The following is a 12,262-nucleotide window of genomic DNA, read 5'->3' on the forward strand; positions in this document are numbered from 1 at the left end:
GGTTTTCAGCCTGATCCCTGCAGGCCACCCAGAAGGACCCCACCTGTGCACGAAATCATGCACCTGGCCTCTAGTTGAAATATAAAGAGAAAGAGACTGGTGAGGTGGTCTGTGGCAGTGGGCAGTGGTCTGGACCTGATGTGGGGGGACATGGGCAGCCAGTTAGGATGTTTGCAAAATGGGTGTGTTGGAGCTGCAGGTGCCAGTTAGAAGCAATGCGTGTATGGGAGTTCCTACTTCCAATTCTAGCACCAACCCTGCTTAAGCTGCTGGGGAAACCATCCCTTTGCACAATGTATAGCAGCCTGCCAGAAAACTGCTCTTTTCCAAGTTCTCTACTCTAGTATAAAAGAAATGCAAGTCAGAGGGTGCTAAATTTATTTTTAAATTTATGCCATGTCAGGTTAGTAGTCAGACAAATGTCGGAAGCAAACATGTCCTCATTTAATTGACCAGAAAACCTAAAAGGACAGTCGCAAGCTGGAGGGATCATTTCGGTGTCCACTATTAAAGGATCTCCAAAATGATGCGTGGCTTCTCTGTGTTTGAAGTGTTGCCATATCATGTGAGTTCAGAAATCGCACGGCTAGACCGTGTATGTGAGTTTAAGCTTCTGCAAGTGTGACCCTGTAAACTTATACTCATTATTACATTAGAATTTGGTGTCTATAATATTACCAGATGCAGAAACTGATGTTTATTATTTTGTCAGAAAACCAGTAATGAAGAGCTGGGCACCGATGCTCCACTTCCCTCTAGTCCAGTGGTTCTCAACCTTCCTAATGCCTCGACCCTTTAATACAGTTCCTCATGTTGTGGTGACCCCCAATTTCATTGTTACAAATTGAACATAATTAAAGCATAGTGATCAATCACAAAAACAATATGTAATTCTATATGTGTTTTCCAATGGTCTTAGGCGACCCCTGTGAAAGGGTCTTTAGACCCCCAAAGGGGTCGCGACCCACAGGTTGAGAACCGCTGCTCTAGTCGCTCTGAAAAGTAAAATGCTGAAGATACAGGGGAGAGGAAAACAGGAGGGCCAGCTGTGTGTCAGTCCACGGACTTGGGTGTAAATTTAGAAGTGTCTGCTTCATACTTGGAAGGATCCACGTTTCTCTGGCTTCATCAAGTTAGAGGACAGGAAACCTGGATTGTGCACCTTTAAAATTAAGATTTCTCCCTACTGTTTGACCAAAAAATAAATAAATAAAGGACTTTGCAATATCAGGAGCTAATGTGACTTATAACAGAGTAAAAAAAAAAGGATTTTGCAATATCAGGAGCTAATGTGACTTATAACAGAGTGAGTGTTCAAAGGAAATGTGGGAGGCCACCACCCGAGGGAGCTCCATGGGTTGGAAGAAACGCATCTCCCCCCCTCAGGGTGGATGCAGAGTCACACTCTGCTCTCAGGCGAGTGCAGTGATACTCAAAACACTGGTTGCTATGTCTGTGTGGCTCATCCGGCCCCAGTTCTTCTGTCACGCAATCTATTTTAAGTAATTCCTGTGACTCAGGTGGGGACAGCAGGTGATGTGCATGAATCAATTCTGCAGCCAGGGCAAACAGCACAACAAAAACCCTTTCCCCAAAGAGCCAGTTAGTTTTGAGCCCAGGGAATGGAGAGAGCTTATGTCCCAGGTAGTTACGTTAATTTTTCATTTTGCAAATGACCATGTAAGGGGAGAGTAGTTAGTACCTCAGCTGTTCAGGGGATCAGAAATGTCATCAAAGTGCAGGGGAAGTGAGGCACCGGGGGCACGTGCTTTCACTGCGCAGGGGAAGCTGAGTCAAGGGTGGCTCTGGGGTCTGCGGCCTGGGCCTGGGTGTGGGGCCCCACCCCTCCATCTGCAGAGCTTCTCCCCAGCTGCCCACTCATGTGCTGTGCGATCAGGAGCATGGCCTATGCTCTTCCCCATTTCAGTTTTCCACCAGGAATGAAAATATACCCCCTTTCCCCCCACCAAACCCTCAGCAGTGTGTAAGGACCCAGGAAGAAATGTCTCGGAAGTCCCTAGGATTTGGGGGTGAGAGGGATGTTGTGAATGTACACATTTATATAGTGCCTTGCCTTGGAGTGCCCCCTCTCATGCCCATGAAAGAAAAAGCCTCTCTGAATGATTTGGGGCCTCCAGGGACCTGGTAATAAGCTGTTTCCCAGGAGGTCATGGCCTGTGATGGAGCCCCTCCCTAAACCAGCCGACATCTTAAAGTTGGTTCTTATGTGCCAAACATGGTGCCAAGCACTTTACATGTTCTTTACAATCTTTTAATATTCCCATTTTACAGAGGAGACAACTAAGGCTTCATGAGGTTCACAGTTTGGAAATGATCAACCTTGGCTGCCCACTGGAATCACCTGGAAGCTCCATGAGATACTCATGCCTGAGGCCTCACCGAGATACCCCCTCCCAAGATGCTGAGTTAGCTGAGCTGGGCTGTGGCTTGGCCACTGGGATTTTTCAAAGCTTCCCAGCTGCTTCTACCATCCAGCAGGGATTGAAAGCACTGCCCCACCTGCTACAACCTGTTAGACTGAGGGATCCAGGTAGTCAGAAACGAGAAACCACCTGGCCCTCTTTAGCCCCATGCACCGTGGGAGGAAACCCCATCTCTGTGTCTGAAATTCTGAGAAATAACAACACGTTTTATATATTCCTTACGAACATTTCAGGGCCCATACACCAGCAGTGCTGCCATCCAGTACTCGGCTTATAAAATAGACCTGTTTTAATATCTCTCTTGGATTTAAAATTTACTTTGAGAGCCACATCGGTATAAAACAAGAAGTGTGGAATTGCTGGATTTAGCTTAATTGCTGGAAAGACTCAAAGGCTGGGGGCCCGCATCGCCAGAAGGGTTGTTCTCTCACATGACTCAGCTGGGATCTCCGCTGGGGATCCTGGCCAAGGGTACCACGGCCTCTCCCTGTGGTCGGGGCTTCCTCACAGGAAGGCAGCCTCGCCTCAGGGCAGGTAGACAACTTCAGTGGGGATCAGGGCTCCAAATGCCAGTGTCCCAGAGAACAGGCAGAAGCTGTAGAGCCTTTTATGCTCTGGCCAGAGACGTCACATAGCATCCCTTTACTAAGTCACAAGGCTGATAAAACCTAACCGTTGTCTGGAGCTTTTACGTTGGATAGGAGTATTGGTGGGAATGTTTTAATGTTTCCCTACAGATAAAAAAAACCAAAACCTTAAAATAATAAAATGTTTACATAAAATTGCCTCAGGGTGCATCTGGTTGCATAAGTTATGCATATTTATACAAATTACCTCCGATGTTGGGAGACACTAGGGTCCTACATTGAGTTTTCATAAATATCTTCTTTATTTCTATCTGATTTTAAATTGAAAGTCCACTGAAATTTGTAGATTTTATATAACAAACTTTAAAACATAAAATTGATGATTATGGTTTAAAAAAATCAATCACTACAACTGAGTATGAATGAAAGTAAGTCTCCTGCTCCCCTGGCCTTCCTTCCGCCCCAGGCTTACTCAGCAGAAGGAAACATGAACGTTCCTGCCCTTAGTTATTTTCGGTGCCACAGACCAACACCAAATAATTTGCCTCTACCTCTGTGTCATGGTCTCTGTCATGAAGACCAGCGAGGAAATGACACACTCCTGCCAGCATTGCTATAGCTATAGCAGGATGGCAGAATGGTGAGAGGACCCCAGCCAGAATCCCTGAGCTCAAATCCCAGGTCCAACATTACTATCCATATGGCCTTGAACAAGCTGTCATTCCACATCTGTGCCTCAGTTTCCTCACCTGTAAAGTGGGGGTAATAATAGCATCCCCCTCAATGGTTATTATGAGGCTCAAATGCATCGGTATATGTAAAGAGGATTTGAACTCTGCCTGGCACCAAAGTCTATCTATGTGTATAATAAGTGAGGGGTACATAGATTGCTTCTCTTTTTCCTTCCCCTCCTTCTCTCCTGGATGTTAGAGTTAGTTCTTCTAGCGGGTATCACAGCGATTTCCCACCGGTGTGCCACAAGAATTTTTAAAACAGATATCTGACTATTTAGTCAGAGGCAATGACCTCTTTTCCCTTAGGTTGTCAAATGAAAAAATGACAACAGCCCTGGCTGGTGTTTCTAAGTGGTGAGAGCATTGGCCCATGCACTGAAGGGTCATGGGTTCGATTCCTAGTCTAGAGCATGTACCTGGATTGCAGGTTCGATCCCTAGCCCTGATAGGGCCGTGTGGGAGAGGCAATTAATGGATGAGAAACATCAACGTTTCTCTTTCCCCCTCTCTCTCTCCCTTCCACTCTCTTTAAAAAAATCAGTGGAAAAAATATCCTTCAGTGAGGATTAAGAACAATAACAAAAAAATGACAAGAGCCAACATAACAATAGCTGTTCATCAAAGTTATACCTTTTGTTTTTGTTTTTTTGTCAGATCGGCAAAATATATTTTTTTGGTGTTCTGAAGGATTTTAGTAATTAGCTTATGTGGTCCATGAGATGAGAAAGGTTGAAAATCGCTTGGTTATCTTAATGAATTTATACTCATATTAAGAAAATGAAACTGCACATATTAAAACATTAAATAGTACTTGAGTCTATAATGAAAAACAACAGATCCTGCCTCATCCCTCCTATTTCCCAGCGTTATACACTTTTAATTATCATTTTTGGTTCTTTTAGTTCTTATTTCTAAAATGCCGACCAAAGGGATCATAATCTTTTTAGATCTATCCACTTTAGACATCACTTATTGAATCCCTCTATAAAAAATGAGCATTTAGCTCATTCATGTTATTCTCTACATTTTCTTTCATTCCTAATATTTGAAAGTTATTATTATTAGGGCTAGTCTATCTTTGAAGTATTCTTCCTCTCTTTCACATCCCATTAGTTTCTGGAACTACTTCTTGATTCCATATTTGGAAGAACAAGAGTGTTCACATCTCTATCTCCAGCCACCTCCTCACTCCACCTTCTACTTTTAAACTTCTGTTAGGTATAACTTGATTTTTGTACTGTCAACATTAAAATATGTACATTCTAGCCTATTACCTCTTTTAGTTGTCTGTTTTATCTAGAGGTTGAGTCTAAATGTGAAAAAACACACAATAAATAGCATTTATATTATTACTATTAGTAATTGAATATTGCTCACTGGAGAGCCAAATAATGTGCTAGGAATATAATCTTTTACTGGTTTAATGTCATGACCCACTTGTCATTCAAAATATAATATTCTTGTGTCAAGATAAAATGAGTCTATTATCTCAAACATCATCCTTTGAAAAATTATTTCACATTTTAGTTTGCATTACATGTTCATAATACCTTTCTTGTGTAGATTTTGGTCTTGGAGTTGGAAACTACATTTATTTCCTTGTTGGAAGACTCAACATGTATCTTCTTTAATAACAACATGTGAAGATACTTATATTTTTTACATGTCTTGCAATTAATTCTATTCTTGGAGACTTTAGAACTCTCTTTCTTTGAAAATTTGGAGAATTTTCTTTTTAGAGGTGCTTGCTCAGCTGGCTTTTGTGCATTCTTTTTTAAAATCCTCACCCAAGGATATGCTTATTGGAGAGAGAGAGAGAGAGAGAGAGAGAGAGAGAGAGAGAGAGAGAAACATTGATGTGAGAGAGAACATTAACTGGTTGCCTTCTGCATGTGCTCTAAATGAGAATCGAACTGGCAACCCTTTGGTATATGGACAACTCTCCAAACAAGTGAGCTACATCAGCCAGGGACTGTGATTTCTTTTCACTGGACTTCAGTGTTAATATTACCAACGTCTTTTTTTTTAGGTTTTACCCTCATTTTGCTGGAGTATACTCTTAAGTAGCTTCCTAAAAATGGTTAGGTAAAAGGTAAAATTCAGAAGCTTTTGTTTGGTGGAAAATATTTTTATTTTATCTCCCATTTGATTGCTAGTTTAGCCAACTATAGAATTCTGGGCTCAAATTCAGTGTCTTTCCTAACATTCAAAGTATGTTTCTATTGTATTCTAGCATTTAGTATTGGCAATTAAAGTCTGAAGTTAGTCCAATTCTATTCCTTTGTTCAAGACTTGTTTCCTTTCTCAAAATTATAGGATCTTTAGCTTTCATGTATCAAAATTTCATGCAGATGTTTAGACCTATAGATTTATTTTCATTCCATGTGCTTGCCACTGTGTCAGCTCTTTTAATATGTAGACTTATGTTTTCCTTCTGCTCAGAGGAAATATCCTACTATTATATATTTGTTTAATTCCTCTTTTCCAATTTCTGCACTCCCTTTTCCTGGAACTCCAGTTAGATTTCATAGGAGAGCCCCCAGACTGATCATTCATCTTTTCTACTTTGTCCATCATATTTTTCATCACCTTTTCTTTCTGCTCTGAATGCTGAATGTTTATGTCTTTCGAGTTTCTATTTTGGTCATCACCTTAATAATTTTATTGTTTTTTCCAGTTTTTCCCCCTCAATGAAACAAATTTTATTTAGCATAGGCAGCCCAAACATGCAGCGCAAAATGTTTACAGAGGATAGAAAGTGCATTAATAAAAGCCAGTCTTTACCAAAAGAAAATCAAAACATATTACTGATTCAAAATATTTTGCACTTGAATGCAAAATATTGGACACCTACTGATCAGAGAAAGGAAGAGAAGGAAAGAATGTTTTAAGAAGAACTCCGTCTCCAGCTTGTATCAGAGAAGTCAGTGAGGTCACAGGCTGGCATTCTTGCTTGCTTTTTGCATTATTGCTCTCAGTCAGAACTGTTCACAGGACAGAAGGCGTACATGCTCTAGCAAGACACCCAGCTCTATTACTCCCACCTCAAGCCTTCTCCCAGGTAAAAGATTGTGTCTTCTCTAGCATTTTCCTCTTCCTACAGACTTAGGGTCTGTTTATATAGTGGGGCTGTGGAAATGATAACTTCATCAATAAGACTGACTTTCCATTTTCTCCAGAGCAAAACTGAGTTTTCATCCTTCTTTCTGAAAAGTTCTATGTTTTCATCAACCTCAGCTACTTCTTGATCTAAACCACCTCTTCCAGTTTCTAGACCTTTTTTTTTTTTTTCAGGTTTTCCTCTGTTAGATGCAAAGCATTGAACTTTGCCTGGGTGTGATCCATTTCCTCCTTCATCCGCCATCCATCTCAGTCTGTCACTGACCACTGTGATGAGAGAAGTTTAGATGGTGTTCTCCCTGCTTGCGCCATCCCTACTGGGACCAACAGCAGTCACAGGAGGCTGGGAAAGGTACTGGGAACTTGTTGTGGCATCAGTTCTTTTAACACATTGCGGAAGGATCACGAGAATTCTCACAGCCAGCTATAGAATTTACAAAGTACCATACTTTAAAAAGATATTAGCTTGTAAGAACATGTAACAAGTAACTTCAAAATGCAATGGGTATTTAATTTTAAAGCGTGCCTTTAACATTTATGTAAAACGTTTTTTGTACTTGTTCAATAGAAACTTATCTGGCCACTGGGTAAAGCTAGCAATAAAACTACTGGTCCGCAATTTTACATTCTGAAAGTCACATTTAAATGTTTTAAACAATTCCTCGTTTACTGACTGTCCCCACCTTTTAAAAATAGCATCCCTATTCTGATTTTATGGCTCCAATATCCTTATGAAAGTCTTAAGGAAACTAATTAAATTTTTTAAGAAGTTCATTTGTATTACCTGAATTATCGTTGGTTACTCGGCAAAGAGCTGCTCTGTTTATTCATTTTGAGCCTTCCTTTGGGAAGGATCCTCAAACGCCTGGTAGTCTTTGGGAGCATGCTCATATTTTTGAACCAGTGGCTAAGTAATATGATGACTAACCTGAGTTTTCTTTGCAGGTCTATAGGCCTGCTTCTCCAAATTCCTCTAATGCGAGAGCCGATTGCTGGCTCTGTGAAGGGACATAGGGTGTGTAGACAGGCCAGCTTCACTTTAGGCTGCATGGTCAGTGTTTTGAGCTTCGGCACTCCAAAAGGCAAAATAACGAGACAATGTTACACTTTTGTGTCCTTCCTTGTAGAGTCCCTCTACGATATTAGACATTGTATGGTTCCAGGCAGAGAAAGCTCAGACTTTTCCTTCTCCACCACAAACTCCTATAGCAGAAGCTACAAGCCTCCCCAGACAGGTTTTCATTTGCTTTCAGGACCATTTCTCTGGTTCTGTCTTGGAAAAACCACTAGCCAGTTAATGGAAATGGAAATGAACCAAGTGATGCCCTTGTTTTCAAGGGGAGGGTGGTTTTCAAACATGGTCACAAATTCTTTGATACTCCCCTCATCAAGAATTGGAGATCTCTGTCCCCTTCTCTTGAATCCAGGTGACCAGTAGAGAATGACAGAAGTAGTGTTATATGACTTTCAAGGCTAGGTCATAAGAGGCCATGTGATGTCTTCCTTATTGTCAGGATACTCATCTTGAGAGCCCCGAGGATGCATCATGGACAGGCCATCCTTAGGTGCTTCCTAGCACAGTTCCAGCTGAACACAGCTTCAGGTCACCCCAGTTCAAGTGCTAAAATGTGAGTGAAGAATCTTCCAGATGATCCCAGGCCCAGCCATTCAATTCTCCTCCAGCCAGTCAGAGTTTCTGGCGACAACTGCCTGAGTATTTCCTAATATTTCTAGGATTTCCTAGACATTGTGAAACAGAGATAAGCTATCCTTGCCATGCTCTGTCCAAATTCCTGGAGCACAGACTCACTGAGCAGAATTAAATGGTGTTTGTTTTCATACCACTGAGTTTGGGAGGCTAGTTACACAGTAATAGATGCTTAAGGCACATGAAGATAGTCCTTTAATTAATTACCCTAATTACTCCTTCTGCACCACACCTTCTGGTTCTGTGCTTAAAGCTCTAGGACAGTGGTTCTCAACCTTGGCTGCACATTAGAATCACCTGGGAATCTTTTTAAAATCCTGATTTCTGGGCCTCATCCTCTGGAAATTCTGTTTCTTTGTTACTAATGTTGTGGCCCCACCCCATAACAAAGAAACAGAATTTCTGGAGGATGAGGCCCAGAAATCAGGATTTAAAAAAGATTCCCAGGTGATTCTAATATGCAGCCAAGGTTGAGTACCACAGCTCTAGGAGATCCTCAAGGACTCATGACATCCCTCAAGTGGACTTTAACACTTTCCGGCATGTTCTGTGGATTGAGGCTTTCCCTGCTCTGGATCAATACAATCATATCTGGTTTCTGACCTCTAGGAATTTGTAAAAATGTATGGACCACTCTTGGCATGCCTTCCTGGTCTCTGGGACATGATGGATTCATTCCCTCTGGGTGTCACAACTGTTATTTCAACAAGCTTGAGGTCAGGGAAGGTAGATGTCCCTCCTGAAAACCAAGCATGTTCAGATGAAGAGATAGCTCCTCCATTCAAAAATAGGCACATTTCATAGCCATTAATAAATTACAAGTAGGTGGTGTCTATGAGAAAACACATGCAATAATATGAAAAATGTGGTCAAATATCTTTTTTTTCCCTAAATCAACACAGGCTGTGAAATTGATTATATCAATTTTCTTCTAAGTTGGTTGGTGGTTATTTTACTTTTTGATTAGTTTGTAAATAAAAATTTTGAAGCTTAATTTATAAGCAATAAGATGCATCTATTCAAAATGCATAGCTCAGTGAGGTATAAGCAGATTTGTATGCCCATGTAACCACTGCCCCTGTCAAGATATAGAACATTTCTATCACCCATAAATGTGTCCCCATTCCCCTTCCAGTCGATCATGCCATCTATCCTCACCCAGTCAACTACTGATCTGACCTATATCACCATAGATTAGTTCTCACTGTGCTAGAACTTTATCTAAGTGGAATCATAAATTTGTTTACTTTTGCCTTTTTCACTCAGTGTATTCTTGAGCTTTGTCCATGTTGTGTGTATCAGTAATTTGTTTCTTTTTTTATAACTGAAAGTATCCCTTTTGTTTATCCATTTCCCTGTTGATGGATGTTTGGGTTTTGAGGTATTATGATTAAAGCTGTTCTTACCATTCTGGTATAGTCTTTTGATGGACACTGAATGAATATAGTAGACCCACATATGGAAAGCCCTTCGTTTCTTCCTTAGAGCAAGTAGAGTCCCCTTAGCAGAGTTCCTGGTGCCAGCTGGGTGAGAGGGATCCATAAACGAGAGACTTACTTTCTCGGGTTTTCTAAGAATGATAGAACTCTGGGTCCCAGGAATTCAAGGAAACAAGCTAACCAAATCAGAAGTGGTCTGTGAAAATCAGAGCCAGCATTGCTGCACTGAAAAAGGTGACTAGGGACTGTCTCGATAATAAGTATTTCAAAGAGATAAGCAGCCTCCCTTTAAATAGCATATAAATACCACTACCACGGAGCAAAGGACTGAAGACACATTGCCTTTGACTGGCGATGTCTTAGTAATTAGGAATGGCCATGCCTATAAGAAGCGCGGAGTTAGGGAACTCGAAAGAAAATGGAAGGCACGGGAAGCTTTGTTTTTCTTTCCTTTTAAACATGTGAACTACTTTATAGCAGACAGAGAAAGGGGTGGGAGGGAGTGTTGGCCAGCTTCCTTTAAAAACAATAGCAGCAGCAGGAATATTTTATTGAATATTTACGAGTGCCAGACACCATCCTAATGACTTTTCTCTAGATGCTTTAATCAATTTGATTCTCATACAACTCTTTAAGATGGGTGTTTGTTATGGGTTGATTTGTGTCTGCCCCCCTCCACTCACCCCCCCCCGCAAAAAAAATTCATATGCTGTAGTCTTAACTCCCAGAATCTCAGGATATATATTTGGAGATAGGGGGCTTTGAAGAGATAATTATGTTAAAATAAGGTTACAAAGGTGGACTCTAATGCAATAGCACTGGCGTCTCTATAGGAGAGGTTAGGACACAGATAACACAGAGGAAAAACCATGTGAAGACAGAGGGAGAAGGGGGACATCTAAAGGGAGAGGCCCCAGAAGGAACCAACTGCGCCAACACCTCTAGCTTGGACTTCCAGCCTCCAGAAGTGTGAGAAACTAAATTTCTACCGTTTTAGCCACCCAGTCTGTGGTGCTTTGTTATGGCAGCCTCGGCGGACTGATGCAGTGCTACATAATGTCGTCTCCATTTTATAGATGTGGAAACCTGAGGGCCATGCTAACTTACTCAGCTTTGTATGCCCAATAATGAAGCCAACTGACTGACTCAAAAGCTCATGCTTATAGGCATTATATTAAAAAGCCACTTTTTGGAGCAAGTAATAAAAATAAAATGGATGGTGGGTCCTTATCTTGTAGGAACTTACCACTCACTGTCGAGACAAACTGCACGACAGGCAAAGTCGACATGGCCCAGCAGTCACATCCACACCGCCCAAGGCGCTGCAGGGCCAGGCTGAGCATTTTTAGAAAGAGCTCCACGCTCGTGTGACCAGAGCCGCTGAACATGACAAGCTGTTGCCAGCACCGACCTTACCTACAGTACAACTGCTCTTCATCCCTGGAGATGGGCCCAGGGGCAACATAAAGAGGCTGTTTAATGGTCTTCCAAAAACACAAACAACAAACAACAGATCGCTGGTGTGGTTGCTTGAATAATGGGCCCCCAGGATGTCCATATCCTAGTCCCACAGCCCTGCTGGCACTCTAACGTTAGACTTCCGACCTCCAGAACTGTAAGAAAATCAAGTTGCATTTTTTAAACCACTAAGTATGTAGTACTTTCTGATCACGGCAATTGAAATGGATACATCTGTGTCCTACTGTGAAACTCCATGTACCAGGTGCTACTGACCTCTGCCAATCTCCTGTCTGTCAAGTGTTCGAATCAGAGTATGGTTCAAGTTGTTTTCCACAGATAAGAAATGTTCTGTTAAATTTACAAATGGGACTACATCAAAATAAAAAGCTTCTGCACAGCAAAAGAAACCATCAACAAAACAACAAGAAAGCCCACTGCATGGGAGAACATATTTGCCAATGTTATCTCCGATAAGGGTTTAATCTCCAACATTTACAGGGAACTCATACAACTTAACAAAAGGAAGATAAACAACCCAATCAAAAATGGGCAACAGACCTAAATAGATACTTTTTGAAAGAAGACATACAGAAGGCCAAGAGACAGGAAAACATGCTCAAAGTCACTAATCATCCGAGAGATGCAAATCAAAATAACAATGAGGTATCATCTCACACCTGTCACAATGACTATCATCAACAAATTAACAAACGATAATGGCTGGTGAGGATGCGGAGAAAAAGGAACACTTGTGCACTGCTGGTGGGAA

At 41.5% G+C, this 12,262-nt stretch overlaps 1 protein-coding gene across 2 annotated transcripts in view; it reads right to left on the reverse strand.

Annotated features, from left to right (window-relative positions):
- Positions 1-12,262, reverse strand: part of SLC24A3 (solute carrier family 24 (sodium/potassium/calcium exchanger), member 3) — a 484,048-nt gene that overhangs the window by 74,590 nt on the left and 397,196 nt on the right. The window lies entirely within an intron of this gene.

Source organism: Myotis brandtii, unplaced genomic scaffold (genome assembly GCF_000412655.1).
Source record: "Myotis brandtii unplaced genomic scaffold, ASM41265v1 scaffold72, whole genome shotgun sequence".
Lineage (NCBI taxonomy): Eukaryota > Metazoa > Chordata > Mammalia > Chiroptera > Vespertilionidae > Myotis > Myotis brandtii.